The 27,727-nt window shown below is 39.9% G+C and overlaps 1 protein-coding gene across 3 annotated transcripts in view; it reads right to left on the reverse strand.

The window, feature by feature from the left end:
- Window positions 1-27,727, reverse strand: part of ST6GALNAC3 (ST6 N-acetylgalactosaminide alpha-2,6-sialyltransferase 3) — a 620,541-nt gene that overhangs the window by 417,939 nt on the left and 174,875 nt on the right. The gene's annotated exons all lie outside the window — the stretch shown is intronic.

A 27,727-nucleotide genomic window follows, 5' to 3' on the forward strand; every position in this document is an offset into this window, starting at 1 on the left:
CACTGATATAAAAAGTCTCTGAATCTCTATCCAGAATGATAAAGCCTCAGACTGGGGTGCATGCACATGACTCTAACTTGATGCTTTGCATTAGGATGAAAGAGAGGAGCTCTGCCTCTCTGGGTTTTCGGCACACAGACATATGGGGCCTCCTTTAAGGCACACCCTTGAAGAACAGTCAGAGTCTGGGAGAGAAAACAGGGCTCATTAGCAAGGTCTTGGATAAGATTAAGATTTGGAGACTGTATTCATAGTGGATTTGATATCATCCAGTATCTTTACAGAACCAGGCAACTAGCTTTCCTTTTTTCTATTACTTTCAGAATCCTTAAACAGCTTTTGCTAATGAGCAAACAGCACTTGGCAAGTGACCAAATATGCATGGCCTTATTCTAAGAGAGTTACAGTAGGCTAGTTAATTCCCTTATAAGAGGGTAGCTACCAAATAAAACATCAAAGCAGACAGTGCAAACCAGTGGTGCCCAGGCTGAATACGGCAAGGTCAGTTTCTTTTTGGTGGGGGAAGAGTACCACCAAGGACTTTATATATGGATATACCCACATATTAGGGGCCTGGGATTAAAAGTCGTGGAGTTTACCTAAGAGCCTGGATTTCTGGCTTCTCTTGAAAAATCAGAAGATTTGTCAACAAAGAGCCCTCATTCCAGTGTGGCTACCAGTGACTAGAGTTATGCAGAGCCAGGCCACACTCTCTTCCCTGGTCTGAGTCATTATATACCCTGCCTGGCTCCTGCAAGCACTGAGTTGGTGACCCTTGGCTTAACATATGGAAGGTTATTTATATGCTGTCTAACCTCTAAAAGAAAAGATAAACAGCAAGAAGAAAGGTACAGAGAAGATAAGAAACAATTAGATGAAGGTAGGAAAAGGGTCACTGCCCACAATGACTGCCAGACAATTCTATATAGTCAGCTGGAGATGGGCTGTGAATTTGGTTCCCAGCTTCTTCACAGCTGACGGCAGCCTAGAGTCTGAGAGCAAAACAAAGTCAAATTTTCTCCCTTTAATGAAATACAGTCTTACTGTAGTCATAACATTAAATCCCATGGAAGCAATTAAACATGAAACGGAAAGCAAGACAAAGCAGCATAAAGTGGCAACACATGTAGCATTGGTGACAATGGGGGGTGGGCAGTCACTGGTGGGAGAGGGGTGTCACCGGGTGGCCAGTGAGACAGAAAGCCTTGACAAAGGAGCCCTCATTTGGGCCTTGGAAGATGGGCAGAGCCCACCATGGGCTATGGAGAGGAAAGCGCCGTAACATGTAGGAAACACCTACAGGTTCACCATGTGAACACCATTCACAGTAGGAAAACAGGGTGTCAAATCCATGTGGCCATCAGATATTGCTCTTAATTTCCACCAAAATTATTTTGCTTCCTGAATTTTCTTATTTGAGTTGTTAGACTAGGGGAAACCCTAAGCTGGTTAAAAATGAAGTGTCTCATTCCAGTTTACTGGATAAGTACCTCAGCTTTGAGACTCTGGGACCCAATTTCTTTCTCTCTTCAAATTAAGATCATCCGTGCATGCCTTTACTGACTTGTTTGGTGTGGGGGCCGATGGGGAAAGGCTGACGGCCACCAGGCCGAGCTCGGGAAGGAACACCCCACTCGAGGCATCCTCCTGCTCCGGTGTCCTAGTGCAATTTATAGCTTTTGCATTCTCTCTCTCTTAAATCTGCATCAAGCATCATCAAGACAAATTCTGGCAACTACTCAACAATCCCACCTCTTATTTCTGCAAGTCGCTGATGCAGAGTTTCGTGTGGCCTGAGTGAAATTAATGGCAAATCCATTTGGCAAAGCAAAACAAATCTTGAATTAACAAACAGCAACACTACCACTTCTCGGTTTATTAGTGGAGAAAGATATATTTCGTGCATTTTCTTCAGTTCAATATCTTATCTGTATCAAAATGAGGAACAAAGAGCTCATTACATCAATAATGGAATTTCAAGCAGCAGTGGGGATAGGGCTACAATTCTCTTTCCTACATAAATGGAGATCTGGGCGCTCCACAGGGAATGCACTCTTTCCAGATAAATCAATTAAAAAATTATAAAGCATTTTGGTCGCTGACTCAGATGGACCTGAGAACATTGCGTACTTCCTCCCCTCCTCTCTATACTGCAGAAAGTAGAAAGTTGGAATTTTTTCTCATGAGATATTGACTACATTCTCATATCAAAGCAGCCACAGTCATTACAGAGCCTGCCAGTATTTCTGTAAGAAACCCTATCTAGGGAGGATTTACAGAATATTGGCTGTTTTTGATTCACAAAGAGCTGATTTTAAAGCCTAGGTCTCACTTGCCATGAATACATTTCATTTGCGTATCACACAAAGTCAGAGCAAAGCTATTGCTTGGGCCTCTGACCCTTAACAATTTTACAGAGGTGATAATTAAGATAAGGGTCTACTTGCTTCAGAAAATATGTATTTTCTCAAATCTAAGGATTATGGAGAGCAGATTCACATTTCAGCCTCAGTACTGATATATTTTCCTTCAGAACCTGTATTTTATTTTCAGTAGGCCCTGAACAAAAGGTAGATAATGTGCAAGTGCCCTTCTCTGGTATTGAGATGGAAAGAACAAAGTGGAGGAGAGAGTACAGCAAGGGATAGCAGTTCCGCCTTGTCAGAGTTTGGTCGCAGCACGACAATGGGATAAGGTGAAGGCTGGCGAGGGAGGGAACAACAAAGGAGGTGATGTGGCAAGATCATACGTGAAGTAGACCAAGTTCAGAGAGGAACAGACGAATAGTTCCATGCGCTCAGCAAGCAAGGTGTTGACCAAGAAGTTGGGTCTTGGGGATCCATAATCTGGAGAAGGGAACTGGGAAACAAGGGGTCAGGGAACTGGGTCAAAGAGGTCAGGATGTAGGAAAGGAGAACCCAACAACAGACTATGACAGCCACTGCCCTACAACCTTCCCAGGCTGGAGGGACAATGGGGATCTTCCAGAGTGGCTTGAGACTGACCTAAGGTTGGGAAGCCAACTGGAGCAGAGGGGGCTTTACCTGGCATCACTGTTTCCTAGCCCCCAGTGCTCTCACCATTCTTCACACTTCCTCTCTCTATGGGACCTGAGCATGGCCCCACCTGAGCATGTCACTATAGTAGACACAGCCCAGAGAAAAGGCTTCTCTGGGCCACTTGGTTCTAGAGAGCAGCTGGGCCTGAGACTCTGGGTAGCCACAGAATGTAACAAATGGCCAGAGAGGCAAACAACAAGAGGCGAGATCCCAATGTTCCAGACCATCTCTGCCCCAAGTGTGACATAGGGGGCATGGTTACACTCACAGGTAGGGGGCAGCAGGAAGCTTAGATAGGTGACTAGAATCAAGATGGAGCAGATAGATAAGAAGCAGAGGTCACACCTAGTAAGCCAGTTGTTAGATGAGACTCTAAGAACAACTGCTACTCTTTTATCCCTAGAGACCAAGTCTTACTCTAGGTCTTAGACCCCTTTACTATCGTAGGCAGGAGACAACATCTGCTGCCCAGGAATCCATGTTCCATATCTGATAAGGACAGGTAAATCTGGATCTTTGCAAGGTCTAGTCCCAACAAAACAAAGGCTTTAGGATGTTACTTTCTCTGAGACAACTTCCTTTGAGAACCAACCTGTTTCTGTAGAAAGGACAAGAATACTGGTAGTGGAGATTCAAATGGATCTACAGACCTACTGGATACAGTCATCCTTGTGCTCAGGAAGACAGTTTGTCTTGGGAAATAGAGCCATGGACTCCCATTTAGTGCTCTCCCTCTGTGTCTGCTTTGCTTTTATCATTGTGTTCCCCAAACAAAGGAGAGAGTATGGCAGAAAGAAGGTGCTCAATAACATGGGGAATGAATAAATGAATTCCACAAGACCAAATTTTCTACTACTAGCTATTTACAATTGGTTGTAACCCCAGAAAGTTACCATGTTTTTCTCTGCAAAATTGTGGAATTCAACCACCACCTAGAAAAATTTGAAGAACCCATTGTATAGTCTATTTGCATAGAACTCGAAGTATTGTTTCCCAAACTATGATCCTCAGGCCACTGACCCCGAAACACAGATTTCTACATCAGAATTTTAGAGAAGGGAATTAGAAAATAAGCTCAAGAATCCGCAGCTCTCAGAAGCATTGCAAGTGATGCTTATGCATACCACAATTTGAGAAACACTGAGACTTACATTTATTGAAAAATACTCTATTCTAGGCCCTAAGCTTAAGACTTTAAAGACATTCTCATTTAATCTTCACAATTACCATATGACACAAGTATCATCCTCATGTTACAGGTAGGGAAACCTACTTGCCCAAGGTCACACAGCTAATAAATGGCTAAGCCAGGATCCAGCTCAGGTTTTTCCAAAGCCAAAACCCTTTTGCTATGACACACTAAGAAGAGTTCAATGAACAACAGGCATAAGACTTATAATGTATGGAATATTCTGTGTCACATTTTAATTTTCATGAAAACATATGCTTGTGGTGAAGAACTGAGAGGAAATATGATTGTGACGGTGGGCACTTATGTTCTCACAGTCTATCGATGTCAGGATCAATAGCAGAGGAAAACACATAGGGAGGAAGGAAAGTAGCAACATGCATGAGCAAATGCTAAGTTTGTTCACTGAAATGAAATTTTATAACTGAGTTTCAAAGGCTTGATTTAAAACGGTCAGCAATGCTGCATTATTATTCAATAACATGCTTAGAACATGACATCATACCAATGTCACCATCCCACATAACCACCGTGACCTGGCTACAGGTAACCTTGATGGCCTGTGAAGCTACAATTGGTCTCAAAAAATTGAATTGTGCCCGAAAATACCCACGATTCACTGAAAGCTGTCATGTCACTTTTCAAATGTGCTTATTCTAGCCAAACGGCTCTTTACTTCAAGGCAGTGGCCACAGTCAAATTACATCTGGAGCAAGATGGCATTAATACTGAAAATAGATGCTGAAAATGGTCTCCTGATGTTCCTGAAAGAGTTAACAGACTTCATATATTGAATAGGTAATTTTTTTTTTGTAATCCAGAGAAATAAAGGTCATCCTTACAGACATAAAGGCACCACTGCATCATCTAGGAAAATACAACTCTAGGTAATATAATTTACTAGAAAAAGTATAGGAGTTATAGTCAAGAAGCTTGGAGTGTGGTTCCATCACTAATCAGTTGGATGCTTTTAAGACCAAAAGGAGATTTCTCCATCTTGTTTTAATCAGCAGTCAAATGGCTAGAGTATCTGCCACTACCTATTTCAGATGAATCTGATGATCTTTTAGGTCAATGAATATGAAAGAGCTTTGAATGCATAAGATGTTATTCTAATGTGATGAATAAGGATCATATCCGAACAAAACCACGTTATAACTTTGTATTCTAGGAGCTCCTGGCACTATTTACCATCTCCTACCCAGTCATTCCACAGTAAGCCATTCCACACACCATCACGAAGGATAGATAGACTTAAGTTAACTGATTCCTGCAAGGCACTTTGAAAACTCACAAAAAGAGACGTTTGAAGCACAAATTATTATTTTTATAGAAGACATTACAAGAGCCAGGAAACAGGTATTACAATTACCATTCCGTGAAGAATCTCCTTAAGTGCATATGGCAGATGTGCTTGGAGAACTGAAGTATTTTCATGGGTCTTAAAGGTTTAAACTAATAACACCTATATAGTTACTGAAGATAATTTGATAGCTATAATATATATAGATAGATAGGCTCATTACTACAAATGAATTCAGTGCTGAATGAAGAAAATTGAAGCTACCACTACTATGCTGCTGTGCTGCCTAGAGCTAACCCCAGCTTCCTCCTGATACCTTCCCTGATGTTTTAAGTAATAGAACTTCAGTCTGTTATCTACTTTCTAAGAAGTTTCCTCATCTATAAATGAGGGGGGTAGAGGTAATCTCTGTGGCTCTTTTCAGCTCTCTGAGTATTCAGTAGTTTCTGAGTATTCTACAAAATAACAGTAGCTTGCTCCTTACCCAACAGATAGAGAACTTTTTGCAACCTCTTCTGTCTCCCAACTTCAGCAACCCTGATTGCAGCAGTTATTAATATGATTTGCTCATCCAATGTCTCTAAGTTACTAATCTAATTCATCCCTTCTTCCTACTTTGACCAAATGCCATTGCAAGATGCCACTCAGGCACAAAAGCTTATCAACAGATAGAAAGTGGAAAAAGAGCACATCCCAGGCCTACAACAAGGATGACCCTGACCTTGTTTTAATAAGTGGAACTAACACATCAATACAAAGAATGTGTCAACTGCCAGGGCTGAGCACTAGAGAAGCATGGTGTTCAGAGGAGCAAAATGTGTTTGCCCAGAAGTCTCCAAAGAATGAGTCACTGGAGCTGAGAAACTAAACTAATTCCATTACTAGAAATGTATCTGCTGTTGTAGGGTATGAATATTTTGTCACTTTCCCAGAGCTTGAGTAATACATGCTGTTGGGGAATGAATCAAGTCCACCACAACAAAACATGTTCAAGTCTTGTCTACAATCCTGTGAGTGTGAGCCCATTTGTAAACAGGACCTTGGAAGATGTTATTATTAGTTAAGGTGTGGACTCATAAGTGAATAGGATCTTTGAAGACCCTATTTAGATAAGACCAAATTGAATCAGGCTGAAATCCTTATAAGGAGAAGAAATTGAGACCCAGACACAGACAACTGAGCAGGAGAAGTAGAAGTCATAATAAAAAGCCAAGTGGTGGAGGTAGAGATGCAAGCCAAGAAACCCAAGAAATTGCAGCAAGACAGCACCAGAATGCTACCGACTCTAGAAGACAATGACTTTGTACTTCTAGCCTCCAAAACCATGAGACAATAAATTCCCAGTGTTTAGGTCAACCTATTGTCATAGCAGCCCTGGCAAACTAAGACACATGCTTAATCGATCTTTGTTGACTCAATGCTCACTGAGGCACCTTCTGATTAATAATTCAGTTTCCCAGTAACCTCCATAAGAGAATGGGGGTCAGGAGGCAGAAAGGTGATTAGGTAGGTACAGACAGCCCCTGATATGGAGAATTGAGAGTGGATATTAAATGATATGTGGATATTCCAGGATATTGCATGATATGTAAATTAATTCTGATTTATAGGTCAGTCATGATAATATTAACATATATTTATTGAGCATCTGCTCTGTACCAGGCATTATTCTAAGTGATTTACATGTAATGGCCCATGTAATCAATATAGTATCTTATGAGGAAGATCCCATGCTAATATGATTCCATACTAACATGAAGAAACTGAAGCTGAGAGAGATTAAGTAACTTGCCCAAGGTTACACAGTTAAAAAGTGGCAGAACCAAGAGGACTTGAGCTGTAACCTCTACCTTGTTCTGCCAACTTAATATTCACGAAGCAGAGAGTGAACTGGATGACCTGAAAATATCCATCTCTATACTCACAAGATTGAAGACCATATCTGAAAAATTGGTGGCTCAACTGGATGCTATCCCTGAGGGCTCTTGCCTGAGGTATCCTTAGACAATATCCTCATGGACATGGCCTGCAAATCGCCACATAATCCCACACCCAGTGAGCCTCAGATAAAAGGAAGTGCTGCTTCATCTAGGACATAACAAATGGGAAACGTCACTCCGAGAGGTTGGGAAATAACATCTGTGAACTTGCCCTAAAGTTTTGAAAGGGGAAAGAGGGAAATATTCGGGTGCACATTTCCAATTTCCAGGGATAGATTACATCCTGAAGGACGATGAAACATGCTCCCCACAAACCACTCCTGGATTCAGGTCTAATTACTACCCATTCTATGTCCCACCACAATGTGTGTTGAATTTGCCATCCCTCTCATCCCAGACTTCCTTACCTTATGCCTAATAACTACAACTGATTTCCTTGATTCCAACTTTTACCGCCTCTATCTCATTCTACAGAAAGTAGCCAGACCAGTCTCTTGAATATAATTTTCATCACAATACTTACTTGGATGATCCAAATATCAATACCAAAGAAGAGGCACCAAAATTGACAAAGCATTACTCTCCTTTTATAACCTACTGTACATTCCTCTTTTACTACCATAAAGATTATGTATATGTTCCCAGTTTCTTTACAAATACAAAATCTCCATAAGCATGGTGGTTCTGGAGTTGGGCAGAGCTGGTTTCCACAAACCTGGGCAAATCTGATTCATCTCAATGAGACTCGAATTTCCCCAAATCTAAAATGTGGATAATGAGCATATGTTCCACATAGGATTGCTGGGATTATTAGGAGAGAGCTGGTAAAGGATGCTGGGTACACTTTTCTGAGACATAGTAAGTGTTCAATAAATGTTAGCTATCATCATGTAATCATTATTACAGCAAAACAGTGTAGTGGTTAAAAGCTGAAACACTGGAGTAAAAAACATGTGGTCTGGAAAAAATGAAATTCTGAGCAATTCTCTATTCACCATGGTTTTCTTCCCATGTGAAGAAAACATTTCCTCAGTAAAACTATTTAAACAACTGAAGACACTCCATCCCTGACACTCTTGAGTGTAGATTAGCTATTGTTAGAATAAACATATTGGAAGCTAGAGGCACATATTGCCCAGAACAGTAGTAGAATTTCAAACTTCTTTGACCAACAAACACTTATGGAGTATCTTTTACATGCATGGCCCAAAGATGAATTACAGAGCCCTGTCCTCGATGAGCTCACATCCTAATTTCCAGTTAGAGGATGTTTTTGTGGGGTTCCAGTGACGATGGACCTACTCTACATGCTCTGTGCTAAGCCCTCTCGCACATTTTCTTGGTCCTCCAGGTTATTCCTTGAGGGCAGCACTATTTCTCTCATTTTTTTTTTTTTTATCATCATTTTATTGAGATATATTCACATACCACGCAGTCATACAAAACAAATTGTACTTTCGATTGTTTACAGTACCATTACATAGTTGTACATTCATCACCTAAATCAATCCCTGACACCTTCATTAGCACACACACAAAAATAACAAGAATAATAATTAGAGTGAAAAAGAGCAATTGAAGTAAAAAAGAACACTAGGTAACTTTGTCTGTTTGTTTGCTTCCCCTGCTTTTCTACACATCCATCCATAAACTAGACAAAGTGGAGTTTGGTCCTTATGGCATTCCCAATCCCACTGTCACCCCTCATAAGCTACATTTTTATGCAACTGTCTTCGAGATTCATGGGTTCTGGGTTGTAGTTTAATAGTTTCAGGTATCCACCACCAGCTACCCCAATTCTTTAGAACCTAAAAAAGGTTGTCTAAAGTGTGCGTAAGAGTGCCCACCAGAGTGATCTCTCGGCTCGTTTTGGAATCTCTCTGCCACTGAAGCATATTTCATTTCCTTTCACATCCCCCTTTTGGTCAAGAAGATGTTCTCCATCCCACGATGCCGGGTCTACATTCCTCCCCGGGAGTCATATTCCACGTTGCCAGGGAGATTCACTTCCCTGGGTGTCTGATCCCACGTAGGGGGGAGGGCAGTGATTTCACCTTTCAAGTTGGTTTAGCCAGAGAGAGAGGGCCACATCTGAGCAACAAAGAGGCATTCAGGAGGAGACTCTTAGGCACAAATACAGGGAGGCCTAGCCTCTCCTTTGCAGCAACCGTCTTCCCAAGGGTAAAACTTCTGGTAGAGGGCTCAACCCATCAAACCACCAGTCCCCTATGTCTGTGGTCATGTTAGCAACCATGGAGGTGGGGTAGGCGAATACCCCTGCATTCTCCACAGGCTCCTCAAGGGGGTACTACATCTTTTTTTTTTTTTTTTTTCCTTGTTTGTCTTTTTTCTTTTTTTTTTAACTTTCCCTTCTTTTTTCAAATCAACTGTATGAAAAAAAAAGTTAAAAAGAAAACAAACATACAATAAAAGAACATTTCAAAGAGACCATAGCAAGGGAGTAAGAAAAAGACAACTAACCTAAGATAACTGCTTAACTTCCAACATGTTCCTACTTTACCCCAAGAAAGTTACATAATATAGCAACATTTCAGTGAACTTGTTCCTACTACATCCATCAGAAATTAACAGACCATAGTCATTTCTGGGCATCCCCAGAACGTTAAATAGCTTATCTGTTCTTCTTGGATTATTGTTCCCCCTTCCTTAATTGCTCTCTACTGCTAGTTCCCCTACATTCTACATTATAAACCATTTGTTTTACATTTTTCAAAGTTCACATTAGTGGTAGCATATAATATTTCTCTTTTTGTGCCTGGCTTATTTCGCTCAGCATTATGTCTTCAAGGTTCATCCATGTTGTCATATGTTTCACCAGATCGTTCCTTCTTACTGCCGCGTAGTATTCCATCGTGTGTATATACCACATTTTATTTATCCACTCATCTGTTGAAGGACATTTGGGTTGTTTCCATCTCTTGGCAATTGTGAATAATGCTGCTATGAACATTGGCGTGCAGATATCTGTTCGTGTCACTGCTTTCCGATCTTCCGGGTATATACCGAGAAGTGCAATCGCTGGATCGAATGGTAGCTCTATATCTAGTTTTCTAAGGAACTGCCAGACTGACTTCCAGAGTGGCTGAACCATTATACAGTCCCACCAACAATGAATAAGAGTTCCAATTTCTCCACATCCCCTCCAGCATTTGTAGTTTCCTGTTTGTTTAATGGTAGCCATTCTAACCGGTGTTAGATGGTATCTCATTGTGGTCTTAATTTGCATCTCTCTAATAGCTAGTGAAGCTGAACATTTTTTCATGTGTTTCTTGGCCATTTGTATTTCCTCTTCAGAGAACTGTCTTTTCATATCTTTTGCCCATTTTATAATTGGGCTGTCTGTACTATTGTCATTGAGTTGTAGGATTTCTTTGTATATGCAAGATATCAGTCTTTTGTCAGATACATGGTTTCCAAAAATTTTTTCCCATTGAGTTGGCTGCCTCTTTACCTTTTTGAGAAATTCCTTTGAGGTGCAGAAACTTCTAAGCTTGAGGAGTTCCCATTTATCTATTTTCTCTTTTGTTGCTTGTGCTTTGGGTGTAAAGTCTAGGAAGTGGCCTCCTAATACAAGGTCTTGAAGATGTTTTCCTACATTATCTTCTAGGAGTTTTATGGTACTTTCTTTTATATTGAGATCTTTGGTCCATTTTGAGTTAATTTTTGTGTAGGGGGTGAGGTAGGGGTCCTCTTTCATTCTTTTGGATATGGATATCCAACTCTCCCAGCCCCATTTGTTGAAAAGACCATTATGGCTCAGTTCGGTGACTTTGGGGGCCTTATCAAAGATCAGTCGGCCATAGATCTGAGGGTCTATCTCTGAATTCTCAATTCGATTCCATTGATCTATATGTCTATCTTTGTGCCAGTACCATGCTGTTTTGGCAACTGTGGCTTTATAATAAGCTTCAAAGTCAGGGAGTGTAAGTCCTCCCACTTCGTTTTTCTTTTTTAGAGTGTCTTTAGCAATTCGAGGCATCTTCCCTTTCCAAATAAATTTGATAACTAGCTTTTCCAAGTCTGCAAAGTAGATTGTTGGAATTTTGATTGGGATTGCATTGAATCTGTAGATGAGTTTGGGTAGAATTGACATCTTAATGACATTTAGCCTTCCTATCCATGAACATGGAATATTTTTCCATCTTTTAAGGTCCCCTTCTATTTCTTTTAGTAGAGTTATGTAGTTTTCTTTGTATAGGTCTTTTACATCTTTGGTTAAGTTTATTCCTAGGTACTTGATTTTTTTAGTTGCTATTGAAAATGGTATCTTTTTCTTGAGTGTCTCTTCAGTTTGTTCATTTCTAGCATATAGAAACATTACTGACTTATGTGCGTTAATCTTGTATCCCGCTACTTTGCTAAATTTGTTTATTAGCTCTAGTAGGTGTATCGTTGATTTCTCAGGGTTTTCTAGATATAAGATCATATCATCTGCAAACAATGACAGTTTTACTTCTTCTTTTCCAATTTGGATGCCTTTTATTTCTTTGTCTTGCCGGATTGCCCTGGCTAGCACTTCCAGCACAATGTTGAATAACAGTGGTGACAGCGGGCATCCTTGTCTTGTTCCTGATCTTAGAGGGAAGGCTTTCAGTCTCTCACCATTGAGTACTATGCTGGCTGTGGGTTTTTCATATATGCTCTTTATCATGTTGAGGAAGTTTCCTTCAATTCCTACCTTTTGAAGTGTTTTTATCAAAAAGGGATGTTGGATTTTGTCAAATGCTTTTTCAGCATCTATTGAGATGATCAATTGATTTTTCCCTTTCGAGTTTTTAATGTGTTGTAATACATTGATTGTTTTTCTTATGTTGAACCATCCTTGCATGCCTGGAATGAACCCCACTTGGTCATGGTGTATGATATTTTTAATGTGTCTTTGGATTCGATTTGCAAGTATTTTGTTGAGGATTTTTGCATCTATATTCATTAGGGAGATTGGCCAGTAGTTTTCCTTTTTTGTAGCATCTTTGCCTGGTTTTGGTATTAGATTGATGTTAGCTTCATAAAATGAGTTAGGTAGTGTTCCCTTTTCTTCAATGTTTTGAAAGAGTTTGAGTAAGATTGGTGTCAGTTCTTTCTGGAAAGTTTGGTAGAATTCCCCTGTGAAGCCATCTGGCCCTGGGCATTTATTTGTGGGAAGATTTTTGATGACTGATTGGATCTCTTTGCTTGTGATGGGTTGGTTGAGGTCTTCTATTTCTTCTCTGGTCAGTCTAGGTTGTTCATATGTTTCCAGGAAATTGTCCATTTCTTCTACATTATCCAGTTTGTTGCCATACAGTTGTTCATAATATCCTCTTATAATTTTTTTAATTTCTTCAGGATCTGCAGTTATGTCACCTTTTTCATTCATTATTTTCTTTATATGGGTCTTCTCTCTTTTTGATTTTGTCAGTCTAGCTAGGGGCTTGTCAATCTTGTTGATCTTCTCAAAGAACCAACTTTTGGTGATATTTATCCTTTCTATTGTTTTTTTGTTCTCTATGTCATTTATTTCTGCTTTAATCCTTGTTATTTCTTTTCTTGTACTTGGTTTAGGATTGGTTTGCTGTTCATTTTCTAGCTTCTTCAGTTGATCCATTAGTTCTTTGATTTTGGCTCTTTCTTCCTTTTTAATATATGCGTTAAGTGCTATAAATTTCCCCCTTAGCACTGCTTTTGCTGCATCCCATAGGTTTTGGTATGTTGTGTTCTCATTTTCATTCGTCTCTATATATTTAGCAATTTCTCTTGCTATTTCTTCTTTAACCCACTGATTGTTTAGGAGTGTGTTGTTTAACCTCCAGGTATTTGTGAATTTTCTAAGTCTCTGATGGTTATTGACTTCTAATTGTATTCCATTGTGGTCAGAGAATGTGCTTTGAATAATTTCAATCTTTTTAAATTTATTGAGGCTTGTTTTATGTCCCAGCATATGATCTATTCTGGAGAAAGTTCCATGAGCACTAGAAAAGTATGTGTATCCTGGTGATTTGGGATGTAATGTCCTGTAGATGTCTGTTAAATCTAATTCATTTATTAGATTGTTTAGGTTTTCAATTTCCTTATTGGTCTTCTGTCTGGTTGATCTATCTATAGGAGAGAGTGATGTGTTGAAGTCTCCCACAATTATTGTGGAAACATCAATTGCTTCCTTTAGTTTTGCCAATGTTTCTCTCATGTATTTTGTGGCACCTTGATTGGGTGCATAGACATTTACGATTGTTATTTCTTCTTGCTGAATTGCCCCTTTTATTAGTATGTAGTGGCCTTCTTTGTCTCTCAAAACATCCCTGCATTTGAAGTCTATTTTATCTGAGATTAATATTGCTACACCTGCTTTCTTTTGGCTGTAGCTTGCATGAAATATTTTTTTCCATCCTTTCACTTTCAGTTTCTTTGTGTCCCTGTGTCTAAGATGAGTCTCTTGTATGCAACATATTGATGGTTCATTTTTTTTGATCCATTCTGCGAATCTATATCTTTTAATTGGGGAGTTTAATCCATTTACATTCAACGTTAAAACCGTGAAGGCATTTCTTGAATCGGCCATCTTATCCTTTGGATTATGTTTGCCATATTTTTCCCTCTCTCTATTAATATCCTTTATTGTACCCATACCGAATCTCTTTAGTACTGAACCTTTCTCCAAGTCTCTCTGTCCTGTCTTTGTTTCTCTGTCTGTAGGGCTCCCTTTAGTATCTCCAGTAGGGCAGGTCTCTTGTTAGCAAATTCTCTCAGCATTTCTTTGTCTGTGAAAAATTTAAGCTCTCCCTCAAATTTGAAGGAGAGCTTTGCTGGATAAAGTATTCTTGGCTGGAAATTCCTCTCAGTCAGAATTTTAAATATATCGTGCCACTGCCTTCTCGCCTCCATGGTGGCTGCTGAGTAGTCACTACTTAGTCTTATGCTGTTTCCTTTGTATGTGGTGAATTGCTTTTCTCTTGCTGCTTTCAGAACTTGCTCCTTCTCTTCTATGTTTGACAGTGTGATCAGTATATGTCTCGGAGTGGGTTTTTTTGGATTTATTCTATTTGGAGTTCGCTGAGCATTTATGATTTGTGTATTTATGTTGTTTAGAAGATTTGGGAAGTTTTCCCCAACAATTTCTTTGAATACTCTTCCTAGACCTTTACCCTTTTCTTCCCCTTCTGGGACACCAATGAGTCTTATATTCGGACGTTTCATATTATCTATCATATCCCTGAGGTCCATTTCGAGTTTTTCAATTTTTTTCCCCATTCTTTCTTTTATGCTTTCATTTTCCATTCTGTCATCTTCCAGGTCACTGATTCGTTGTTCAACTTCCTCTAGTCTTGTACTATGAGTGTCCAGAATCTTTTTAATTTGGTCAACAGTTTCTTTAATTTCCATAAGATCATCCATTTTTTTATTTAGTCTTGCAATGTCTTCTTTATGCTCTTCTAGGGTCTTCTTGATTTCCTTCATATACCGTACTATGGTCTCATTGTTCATCTTTAGTTCTTTGAGTAGCTGCTCTAGGTGTGTCTCTTCTGGTCTTTTGATTTGGGTGCTTGGGCTTGGGTTATCCATATCGTCTGGTTTTTTCATATGCTTTATAATTTTCTGTTGTTTTTGGCCTCGTGGCATTTGCTGAACTTGATAGGGTTCTTTTAGGGTTTGTAGACCAGTTGAAGTCCTTATCTCTAATTTATCAGATCTACAGCTTCGTGGAGTACACTTTCTCTAACTAACCAGCAGGTGGCGTCCACGAGCCACCTGTTCTCCACAAGCCAGATCTCCCCTGCTTAGCCTTTTTGGTGAGTGGGGGAGTGAGTCTTGTGGGGCCCAATTGGTGTACCAAGCTTGCGTGTGTAGTTGGTGTTGCCTGCCCTGTATGTGGGGCGTGTTTCTGGGCAGTTGGGGAGGGGGGGTGGCCCTAACAATCAAATCTCCCTGATGATCCTAGAGTTTTAAAGCTACTGCAATAGTCTAATCCTTCAGTTCAGTCCTGCCACAGTTTGTCTCTGCCACTGACCCACAAGTCTTTGGTATTGGCGTATGGCTCCTGAGACTTGCAAGTGGGCCCCTCTTCCAGGCTGTGCACCCCGGGTCCTCTGTTGAGGGATGACTGTGCTATGTCACAGGTGAGTGCCGTCCCCCCAGGGCAGTTCTGGGCTGCTGGGCTGTGTTGGGAGGCTCCCAGTCTGCTCAAATGATGGCTGAATGGGGCTCTGTTAATTCACACTGCTCCCCCTTCCCAGCTCTGGGACATTCAGCTGAGGTTGCAGGGAAGGCTAATGTCCACGCCCAGTTTTGTGGTGTGTGCCTGTTATTTGAAGCACTTCCGTCACACTGGGTTGTCTGGGGCAGCTCTGGGCTATGGGGCTGGCGATGGGCAGGAGTGTTTCCTGTCCACCAGGATGGTGGCTGTGAGCGGACACCCCCCTTTTCTTGGGAAGTTGTGTTGTTTAGTGAATTTTCTCAGCCACTGGATTATTGCCTTTTGTCTCAGAGCTCTCTTAGTTCTGCTCTTGACTTGACGTGCCCAAATTTCAATTCTTTGAAGCTTTCTGTATTGAGCTTCTTAGAGTAATTGTTTTAGAAAAAGCAAAAAGGATTTAAAAAAAAAAAAAAAAAAAAAAAAAAAAAACGGCCCTCCTCAGAGATCTAATGGGTTATTGAAATGCTAATAGACAAAGCAACCAGGGCCATTAAGGAAAGGTGCACAGGGCAGAGAGATCAGCCTTGCTTCGGGATTTGCATATGCGCCTCAAGGCCTGATCTCCGCCCTTCCCCTTTCTGTGTTCACCAGAACTCCAAAAATCCTCTGCTTTTATTTTGGAGTTTTTCGTGTTGTTTTTTTTCTATGCCTGTCTCCTCTCTGCTGGGCTGGCTGCTCTCAGAGTCTCTGGTGTCTGGTCTCAGTCTATCTATGGTTGGAGTTTGAATCAGTAGAATGAGTTTCCGATAAGAGCAGCCACTGCAATTCTCCCTTCTCCTTCCTGGAGCTGACAGCCCCTCCTCCCCCGGGACTGAGCCTGGCAGGGAGGGGCGCGGGTCCCCTGGCCGCAAAAACTTACAGATTTCGCTGATCTCAGCAGTTCCACGTTTTCATGAGTGTTGTATGAAGTATGCCCAAAGACAGATTGCTCTGTGGTGTCCAGTCCACGCAGTTCCTGGCTTTTTACCTACTTTCCTGGAGGAGTAACTAAAACATACAGCTCACCAGTCTGCCATCTTGCCCCGCCTCTTTCTCTCATTTTTCACATGAAGAAACTGAAACTCAGAAAGGATGGGTGGCTTCTCCAGGGTCACACAGCAGGTGGATGGTGGGGCATGACTTGAACCAGGATGTGGCTGATTCAACTAACTAGATGATCACCACTGGGCTTTTTGTGTCTCTTGATTGTCCAAACATCACCAATACTCAATTCTTCTTCACACAGAAGCTGAGATGCAGACAATGGCAGCTCTCAAATGGAAAACTTACCTAATTGGCAAAAAATGGAAAATAACTTGAATGCCCCCCAATAAAAGAATAACTGAATAAATTAGAGAATAGCAAAACCATATTATGCAGCCATTAAAAGACAGAAAGCATGTACTGACCTGGATGGATGTCCATGGTACATTGTCAACTTAAAAAAAAATTATATATATACACACACACACTCACATATATCCTTTAAAAAAAATGAGCCCAAGGGGAATAAGAGAGGTAGGTATACTAAATATCTCCTTTCAGTAGAATTGTACCATAAGAAATATACATGAAGAGGTAGAATGGTTAAGAGCAGAAGCTTTGAAGTCAGATTGACCCAGATTCATATCACATCTCCATTACTCATTAACTATGAGCTTGGACAAGCTACTAATCTCCAAATCTCAGTTTCCTCACCTGCAAAGTGATAATAATACCCTATCTCCTGGGATGCTGTCCTGATCAAATGAAATAACACACAGAAAGTGGTGAGCAGAGTGCTTGGCACATAGCGAGTCACGGATACATGGTGTCTATTACTTCATTATTTAATTGCTTTGGGGATCAGCTTTTACTGAAAACAGAAATCCTTCTTCAGATTGACATTCAAAAGGCCACCAATGCTAAGAATGTTGTCAGGCTTCCAGGAAGGTACTTGTGAAAGCATGGGCTGATGAATAAAAGACATTTGATTTCCTATTCCAATGTCTTTCCACTGCAACATTTTCTGATTAGCACCACATGATGCTCTGTAGCTGCCCAGCTTCCCTCCCACATTTTCAAACCAAGATATTCCAAAAGTGAAGCACAGTCCCTGAGGGGTCCTGCTTGCCATGAGCACAGATCACCCACAGGTCTTTGGGCTCTAAGGCCCTGAAGCAGATGAGTCAATTAACCCTATGAACACAGCCCAGTTATTCCACGTCTCAGTCAGAAAAGAGAAGAAAGAAGCAAAAGGAGAGCAAGAAAGACAGACAGACAGGCAGATCAGTCTCCGTTCACCCTCTGGAGCCCAGTCTCAGGTTCCAGGGCAACTAGATGAATGAAAGAGATCATTTTTAATTTTGTAAAGGGGTCCTAGATTTTGGGATAACCTTGCTGCCTTGTAAACCAGAGCAAATAAATACAAGCTCATCAACGCTATCACCCAAATTCAATTAAATTCAGAGTGTATGTACTGGGAGCTAGCATTTATATGCTAATAGAGAAAGGTGTTATTTTCAATGCCAGGTGTGTCACAGCACCCTGGGGTCTCCAGGTTTTGGGCCCCATTTCACTTACAGTTTTTCCCACTGCATTCTTCAGTGTCCTGGGCTTTGAAACTATTTAAAGGGAACCACTGGTATTACATTGTGGGCTTATCCAAGAGTAAAGGACTTAATTCTTATTCAAGAATGATGAGAGTGGTATTGGTGGTGGTGATGATAATGAAGATGATGACAGCAACCAACATTTCCTGAGCACTTACTAGATGCCAGACACTATGACCCAACAATCCATGTGATAGTTGTTATCACATGGGACAGAGAGAGATTAAGTAACTCACTGGAGGTCATTCACAGTCAGTGGTGGAGCAGGATTTAGACCCAGGCAGTCTCTCCTCTGAGCCCATAGCCTTACTACAACCTTACCTTCCACATAGATCTCCAAAGTCCTTAGTGCATACTGTATTTAACATCTGATTTCTTCTGCATTAGAAAGTTCCACTGCTGCAGCTGCCTTTGATTCTTTGTAAGCACATGGTAACATAGAGCATTTCATTTCAATGCTTCTCACCTACATATTTAATTTCTTCATTTCCTAAAAGAAACCACGGCCATTTCAGCTGAGCATCATAATTCTGCATTCTTTCAGAACATGCATTCATCTTTTATTTCACTGAATGAAGCTTTGTTTATAGGATATCAGATAGGAAAACGGGTTTGAAAAGGCAGGGAGAATATAAATCTCACAGAAACAAGCCATATTTGGTAGTTTAGAGTTCTCTGATGCCCTCATTTCAGTAGAAAACTTGGGTAAAAGTAAATTTTGAGGGTCACAAGTGCATCCCAAAAAGACTTGATGCTTTCTTTCTGGGTCTGCCATGTAACATGGTGATTTCAATTTCTTCAATTACAACATGCATCCTGCAATATATAGAGTCTGAACCCCTCATATGTGTTCACTGTGTTTTCTTATTGTCAGATCCTTATTTCCAGTTAGAATGAAAGCCCCTTTAGGGCTGAAGCCACATCTTAGAAATCCACACATGCCCTGCCCTGCCTCCCCATACCACCTTATATAGAGCTGACACTCCAAAGAAGTTTAATTAAGTCCGAGGTCATTTATTTTTAAGCAAAATCCAAGCCTCTGAAAAGTTGATACTATAGACTGCATTGCTTTCTCCAATATTGCCGCATCCCAGGGGAGCCTTCAAGTGACAATAAAATTGATTTCCTTCCCTAGCAAAACCTGAAGCCCTGGTGGCTCTGGAGTTATCATCAAGATGTAAACCTATCCATGCTAAATGTGCACCATTTTAAAAACAACAACAACAACAAAAAAAACTAAGGAAGCAAAGACCTGAAAAAGCAATAGCTGATGAGAATATCTGGCCTTCCAGTTTAAAGATTCTGCAAATTTATAAAGAGGTCAACTGAACTTTATAAACCAAACTTTGCCATACCTAGAAAGTGCTTATTAATTGCTAATTGAATGAAAGCCTTCTTCCAGAAAAATTAAACATAATACTTCACCTAATTTTACAACTGAATTTCACTATAAAAATTGGAGATAGGTTGATGACAAATATTTTAGATTACATGTGAAATCATTTTAATTAAGGACAGATGCTACTTTGAGAACATATCATTATACCCAACAATTTAAACATGAGAAAACCACTGCAATATGCCTATTAGTTTTCAGTGGGACGCAAAAGCTTCAGGTCACAGCAGTTTTCAAGTTCATGCAACGCAGAGGGGCCTGGGACACCAGTGGCTGAGTCAGAGGGATACCACATGGGCAGGGCTACCAGCCTGAGAAGCTCCACTTTCATCTGTATTATACGGCAAGGTTCTGTGTAAAACTCCATTTGACAAAAGGAAAAGCAACCAAGAGTATAAAGAACTGGACAAAAATAAAATAACATCATTAGGCTTCTATCGCACTCTTTTTTTTTCATCAGCACAATAACCTGACTCTTTCTCAGGTATATCAACTGTGACTCTCAACTCATTTTAGCAGCTGCCGGCTTTCGTTAGTGAACAGTGGGTGTAGGACAAAGAGGGACAGAGGAGAAGCAGAGACTCAAAGTGGGACGACGAAACAGACAATGGGGACAGATTTGCTGGGATACACACAGCCATTAGACGACCTATTATTAATGAAGAACACAACTAAAGTCACTGGATAACTCTGAAATAAACCAGGCACTACCCAAACCAGTGCTTTTCAAACCTAACTATGGTTTAGAATTTCCCATGGGATTTGTTTAAAATAAAGAGGCTTGGACTCCACCCCAGATTCACCAAATCGGATATTTCAGGGTGGGACACTGGCAACCATATATTTGACAAGTCCCCCCAAATTATTCTGATGCACAGAATTATTCTGATGAGCCATATTGGTCCCTTGGTGTGAATTCTTGGCAATGCAATTCCCATAAAATGAATTTCTATAAATTAAGACATACCCAGACATTTTGGTTGATGATGATAAAATTGTATTCATGTAGCATGGGTATTAAAACACCTTCCAACATTCAAGAAAATAAACGTCATTTTTTTTAATTGGGGTTCAAACCACACGCTCAGAAACCTTCTTTATAAAGTATGACATTATGATGCAATACCTCCCTGTGGTAGTTCTATACTTGCAACAGATAAGAAAATTCCCTGGCTCACTCATCACAACTGTCAGATTTTCTTATTGCTGAGATTTGGAGATTCATCAAAGCCAATTGCCAGCCAGACATCTGGTTTTGTAAGTTTCTTTAGAAACATAATCAGTAGCCCTGAATATGGACAGGATATTCAGAGCATTGTGAATGCCTCAGATTACTCTGATTTTAACTTTTGTGACGGGGGGTATTTTTCCCACTTCTGTGATATCACTATTCAGTGTGTCCTGTTTATAACTTACACAGCACTTATTTTCTCAAGTCTCCTGGAGATTTGAAAAAAAAAAAAAAAGTAATTTTATGTGCTCAGAACTTTATGTTCTCCAAACCATTTCCTTGGAGACATCTGCTATCATCCTAAGAGCATGTAATAAATACCAGAAGAGAAGTTATTTTCATACATCTTACTTTAAAAAAAAAGACAACCCAAGACAACCCTAACCTTCCCAAATCGTTCCCAAATTCTCATTTTAAAAATTGACTTATATTTTATTTTCAGATAATACAAGTTAAATTCACAGAAACAGCAAAACAGCAGAGTGCCACGTATGTATGATACCAATTTAACATTCACCGAGACTCTTGGAAACCACTTGCTCAGGAGCTCCCTTTATTTCCATCTCTGCCCTTTGCACCCATAATAGAAGTCTCTCACTGCCTTTGGGTTTCAGTCTCTTTTCGCTGTGATTCTAAGAAATATCCCAAATACCTAGCCTTCTTTTCCGTGAGGATTGTCTTTAAAAATTATTACAATTTTTAACAGGTACCTGATTTGCAACATATCTAACAATGGCTGTTCCAAAGAAGTAGAATTGGAGGGAAAGAAGGCCATTACCTTTTTCTTTTTTAAATTACAAAGATAATTCAATGCTTGCCGTAACAAATCAAACGGTAGAGACGTATGGGAAATAGAAACATGTATTTTTTAAAAACCCTTTTAAGGTGATAATTTTTATTTTTTAAAAATTAGTTTCAATTCTGCCACAAGAGACTTGGGGTCCTATAGTTTTTCATAATTGCATTTTGGGGTGTGTGTGTGTTTTACCATTGACAGTCTTTTTTAAAAAGTCTTTAATGCTATGATTTACCTATATCATTAGATGCTTTGCTTTTGTTTTCCTTCCTAAAAGTCCTCATAGTAATAAATGTATTTGATTTTCATTTTCTTTTCCTGACCTCATTATTTTCCTGACTTATCTATTGCCTCATGATTTGGTTTTCCTTTTTTTCTACCCTTTTAGTTTCCAATTAATGTTTTGAAGTAGATATCCTTTCCTGGCATGCAAGAGAGAAAGATCAAGTTGTTACCATAAACCCTTACTGTTTTCTATTGGATCAAGTCTTTAAGCCAGGAATTGCAAACTCGAAGGCATTCAGGAACCAGATAGGAAACAAAGGAGTGAAACAGGCAGGATGTAAGACAATAAGGAGCCATGGGGACTGTAGTGCTTGAAAACCACTTAAATGCATTTACATTTAAATTTGTACCAGCCAAACAAAATACATTCATGGGCTGAATTCAACTTTGCAGGATCAGTTTGCAAACTCTGCAAGATTTCATTCCTAATCTTATTTCATCTCTCTCCAGACAGGGAGTTCAATTGACTCTTTCTTATTTGCACCAATGGAAAGATATTGTAGCATAGATAACACAAAGAGAAGGTAATCCAAAATCTGCATATGGAGGCCCTGACCTCCATGTGCACTGCTGCTTCTACAAAATTCATCATTTGACTGTAATTTGTTCAAGCTAATCCAGTATTAAAAATAGTTTCCATTTTCTCAAGCACAAACAACTGAGTGGGTTATAGGGTGGGGGTGGGGGGGGTGATGAAGTTGGCACAGGTGATAAAATTGATACAGGAGTGTATGATACATCACAGGGTAAAAACAGCTTGATGTAAAATTTAGGACAATTAAAGGCCAGAAATTCACAAGCAGAAATTCACAGGCAATAACTAGACTCCCAATGTCTATGGGGTAGTAATTGAATTCAGCCTCTGCAGACAGTTGCATCTGATAAAAGACAACTATAATCTCCCTTACCATTTTGCCAGTGTCAGGAGAAAATGATTTTTTTCTCAATAACAGGCCTTGGCATTTTATCCAATGTAAATTCCTACCAAAAATGCAAACAATGCAACAAGAGGATAATTGTCATTTTCTCCTATCACAAAAAGAGACTTCTAACAAACTGAATGGGGGAAAAAATTTAAAACTTGTCATGAGACAGTAATGCCATCCTGATGAAGGAGTGAGTCACTAATTCCGTAGCAGCTTCTTTAATTACAGCTAAGCATACCAATACCCAGCTTAACATTTGTTTTCTAAGAGCAATCGAGTACCATTGTCCTCTGATCCACTTATGCCTAGAAACAGTAACTGATCAAAGAACAGAGGAAAATTGTACTAGATGGTATATATTTAGCATTGCTATAGCATTTTATGGTTTTTCAGGGTTTTGTACAACAATTTTCATTATACCTTCCATCTGCAGAAACAGAGAAATAGTCAGTTGCCAAGGTCACAGAGAAAATTAGCAGAATCAGAATCCAAACTTACAGCCCCTTCCAGACCATTGCTCCATTCACAGAGGGCTTTTACCTCATTTACCATCATTTCCCTCCTAACTGCTGATTGGTCATTGAGGGGTTCTGAGTATCCTTTGAAGGATCCCAGCTTCTGAGTTGCACACACTAACCTGCCATGGAATCCCACTGGAGGCGGTGCACAGGGAACTGATTGTACACCAGCAATTTGTGCCATCTGCTAGAATACTGGAAACTAAGAAAGTCAGAGTACTCTGCAAAGAAGGCCTCCTGTGCTAAAAGGGTAACTGCTGCCTGGTTTGCTGCTTTACAGTATTTTCAGTCAACCTTATAGCTCTATGTCACCATGGTGATCAGAGTTAATGTAATTGTATCAATAATTTTCCATAAAGGGCATGCTTCAATTTAGCTCATCTTAAGTGAGAAACAGTGAACAGATTCTATAATTTGACCAAATATGAGAAACATTCTAGCAGTCATGGACTATACTAAAAGCCTGATGCTTCTCAATATTTTCTAAACCGTCGTGTTGACATAATCAATCTGTCTCTGTCATGTTCTCAAAAGAAGCTTTGATTCTGTGTTCATGTGAAACTTTAATGGTGAAAGGCTTCACATTTTAAATGAGCTCCTCCATCTTCGTGCAAGTCGAAAGACATCAATGACAGTATTTTTTTTCAGGAGTTCAAGGAACTCAACAAACACTCATTTCAAACTTTCTTCTTCAGAAAGTGCATAGAGCATATTCTTTGTTTCCAATTTCCTGATAGAAGAACAATGCGGAAGAATGTTTAAGTCAGGAATCATTATAGACATAGGATCCCAAGCTTCTAGGGTTTTTTAAGGCAAAATTCTTCTTTTCTCTACATTGTGTTGCCCTCAGATTTCCACTCCTCTGGTGTGTATGGGTGTCACATTTTTGTTTCCTATGAAAACACTGAGAAAATCACTGAGAAAATTCCAGTATAGTGAGCAGGAGCATTTCCAATACCATAAAGTACGCAGCACAATATACAAGTGGTGAAAACTCCATTTTATATCCTCACTTTCTCTAACTGAACCCCCTGACCCCCAAGGTTCTACTATGAAAAAGAGAATCTGATCGATTTGTTCACAATAGACGGTGATTTGATTTCTGACACACAGCAATAAGGTAGACTTCATCAGCAATCTTTGGTCCATGAGAGATTGCCTTATGCTCCTCCACTCCACAAACCTCATTTAAATTGAACACTCTCACAGAGCGGCTTACCAATTAAATCAAGATGTCTTAATATTACAGAAAAGAGATTCTTAAATGCAATAAGAGCATTTCTCAGCTGTGTTTACAGCTTTGGACATTGCTATTTAAAACCCCCCAAGGATAAATTCTAGGAAGAATTTCACTGTGCACAATTTCAGTTCACTGGCTTTAACAGCCCATCTCTCTGAGCACCAGCAGCATTTGGCAATGAGAGACTGGTTCCCAGCCCAAGAAACTAAAGAGACCATCCTCAGAGAACTGGTCACATAAATTAGAAATACCACCTGTATTTTTTCCAAAATAGTTAAATAGTTTAAATAGCCTTTTTTACACACACACACACACACACACACACACAGGAAATAGCTCCCATTTGACAAGCATTTGTCACATGCAAGGACTTGGCTAAGCATAGGTCACATCCTTATCCCTACAAAACCTTCAGGGGGTGTTGGCTTCCTATCACCATGATAGCAGAGAAGTTAGGCAAATGACCTTGAAAGAGACCTATAAGCTGGGATTCAAATCCTTTCTTCTCTAAAGCCAGTGTTCGCATAACCGCTACACTATAGTGCCACCCAATCCCAGTGAGTGCAGAAGCTACTGTACCAAGGACAGGACCAGATGAGCCCCTCTGGGCTTGCCCTTGGCCCTCCATGGGCAATTCAGCATCGTTAAGTTTCTCACATTTGATTTTTCTACTTTTTGTTCCCCTGCATAAAAACTCTCCACATCCTCCAAAAAATAGCAAATGAAAAGCACCTAAACTATACCATGGACTGATGTGAATTGTGGACATTTTTGCTTTTAGGTGCATGAGACAGCATTGAAGCAGCAAAGATGAGGAATTGGAGCAAGTGAGAGACTTGTGAAGAATCACAAAGATATGAAAAGAACCATAACAGAAGTCTATACAAAGCACCATGAATCTCAGGGAAGACTTCGCAGAGTTGACTTTGGATAAAGATTAAAGATTGGGTAAGAGCTCACCAAGCAGAGAAAAATGAGAAAAGACACTCCAGGGAGAGGGGAGTAGACAAAGGTACACAAAAGACCATGATGAAGTCAGAGACCAGTGGGCAGTCTAGAGCTATGCAAGGCAAGGCTAGAAAGGGGGGTTGAGGCAAGATTTATAGGTCTATATAAGCTGCACATAGAGTTTAGTAGACCTTATTTTCCAAGCACTGGAGAGCCACTGTCGGTGTATGAACAAAGGAGTGGCAGCTTGAGGTTTGCAGTTTTGAAAAATAATTTTGGCAGAAACGTAGACAAAAGCTTGTAATTATAACATTCAGGAAAGAGATAAGATCTGAACTAAGGCAGTAGGAATTGAAGGGAAGGAACATTAGTAGACTGGAACTGGTGATGTGCGGGTAAAAAATGGGAGAATTTGGTAATTGGAGTAGGTGCTTTTGCCATGATCAGAGGAGGAACAGATTTTTGAGGGCAGAAGAGATGAGAAAAAAGAGAGAAAAGAAGTTCAATTTTGGATGTGAGACATAAACGTTGCCAGGACTTCTATGTGAAGATGTATGACAGACAGGTAGAAATTCCATGGGGATCTCAGAAGAAAGGTGAGGGCTGTAAGCTCAGACTTCCAAATTGCCATAAAATTTAGCAACTAGTAGGCTATTTGTGACGTTTGTTGTCATTTGAGAACAACTTGAGTAGTGAATTATATCTCTATTCCTTACAGAGTGGAGGCTGCTCGGGGCAGGCACCATGACAGACCTCCCTTGCACGCCTCGCAGCCCTGTCAGGCTCTAATAAACATTTGCAGATTTGAAGAAGTGAGGTTGAGAAAGAACAGTATGATTAAAACCTTTATCCAGACAGACCTTGCAAGTGTCCTTGGAAGCTCCGGAGATTGTATTCAACAGCTCTTTCTTTTTTACCTCTACAAATGAAATTCAGGTTTCCTCCTGGCTGAAGGCCTCTGCTTATTCTGAAAGGATTAACGCTTCCAAGTGAGCAGGAATTGACTTGCCAACTAGTCTAATTCACTTGGCTGGTGTGTCTCACTTAAAAAGCAATTAACAAGTCAGACTAGAGGAGTGAGGAATGTCCAATTAATGCAATTGCTGCAGTGTCCAAATGCCTAGCAGCTGTGCCCTCCTCTCACCACCAGCTAGCTACAAAAGTAAGAATCTTAACAATTCCTTGATGGCATGGCCAAAACTTTGTCTGGAAGCCACTGAGGCCTAACGAGGAAGATTAGAAAGTACATCCTCTTCTGCATATCTCTGCTTTTGAAGACCTGAAAGCAACTCAGTGTGGTTTCAGAAATGGTCTCTTAGATATGACACCAAAGTACAAGTGAGAAAAGAAAGAACAAAGTGGAATTCATCAATTTAAAAACTTGTGTGCATCAAAGGACAGTATCAAGAAAGTGAAAAGACAACCTACAGAATGAAAGAAATATTTGCAATTTATATATCTAATAAGGAACTTGTATACAAAATAGAGAACTCTTGCAACTCAAAAATAAAAGGACAACTCAATTAAAATATGCCAAAGGATTTGAATTGACTTTTCTCCAAAGAAGACATACAAATGGCCAATAAGCACATAACAAGATGCTCAACCTCATTAGTCATCAGGGAAATGCAAAACAAAAACATGAGATAATACTTCACACACACTAGCATGGCTAAAATAAAAAAGATCCAATAACAAGTCTTGATGAGGAAGGGGAGAATTTGAACTCTCATACAGTATTGTCTATCAAAATAGAAGAGATGGACAATAATAAGTCTTGATGAGGATGTGGAGAATTTGAAACTCTCATACATTACTCTCATAGTGAAACTCTCAAAATGGTGCAGCCACATTGGCAAACAGCAGTTAAACACAGTTACCATATGACTCAGCAATTCTCCTCCTATGTAAATATCCAAAAGAATTGAAAACATATGCACACATAAAAACCTGTACACAAATGCTCATAGCAATGGTATTCACAAAAGCCAAAAAGTGGAACCAACTGATATGTGGATAAACAAAATGTGGTATATTTATACAATGGAGTAGTATTCGGCAATAAAAAATAATGAAGTATTGATGCACGCTACAACAAGAATAAACCTCAAAAACATACAAAGTGAAAGAAGCTGGTC

This window comes from Choloepus didactylus, chromosome 2, assembly GCF_015220235.1.
Source record: "Choloepus didactylus isolate mChoDid1 chromosome 2, mChoDid1.pri, whole genome shotgun sequence".
NCBI classification, from domain to species: Eukaryota; Metazoa; Chordata; class Mammalia; order Pilosa; family Megalonychidae; genus Choloepus; species Choloepus didactylus.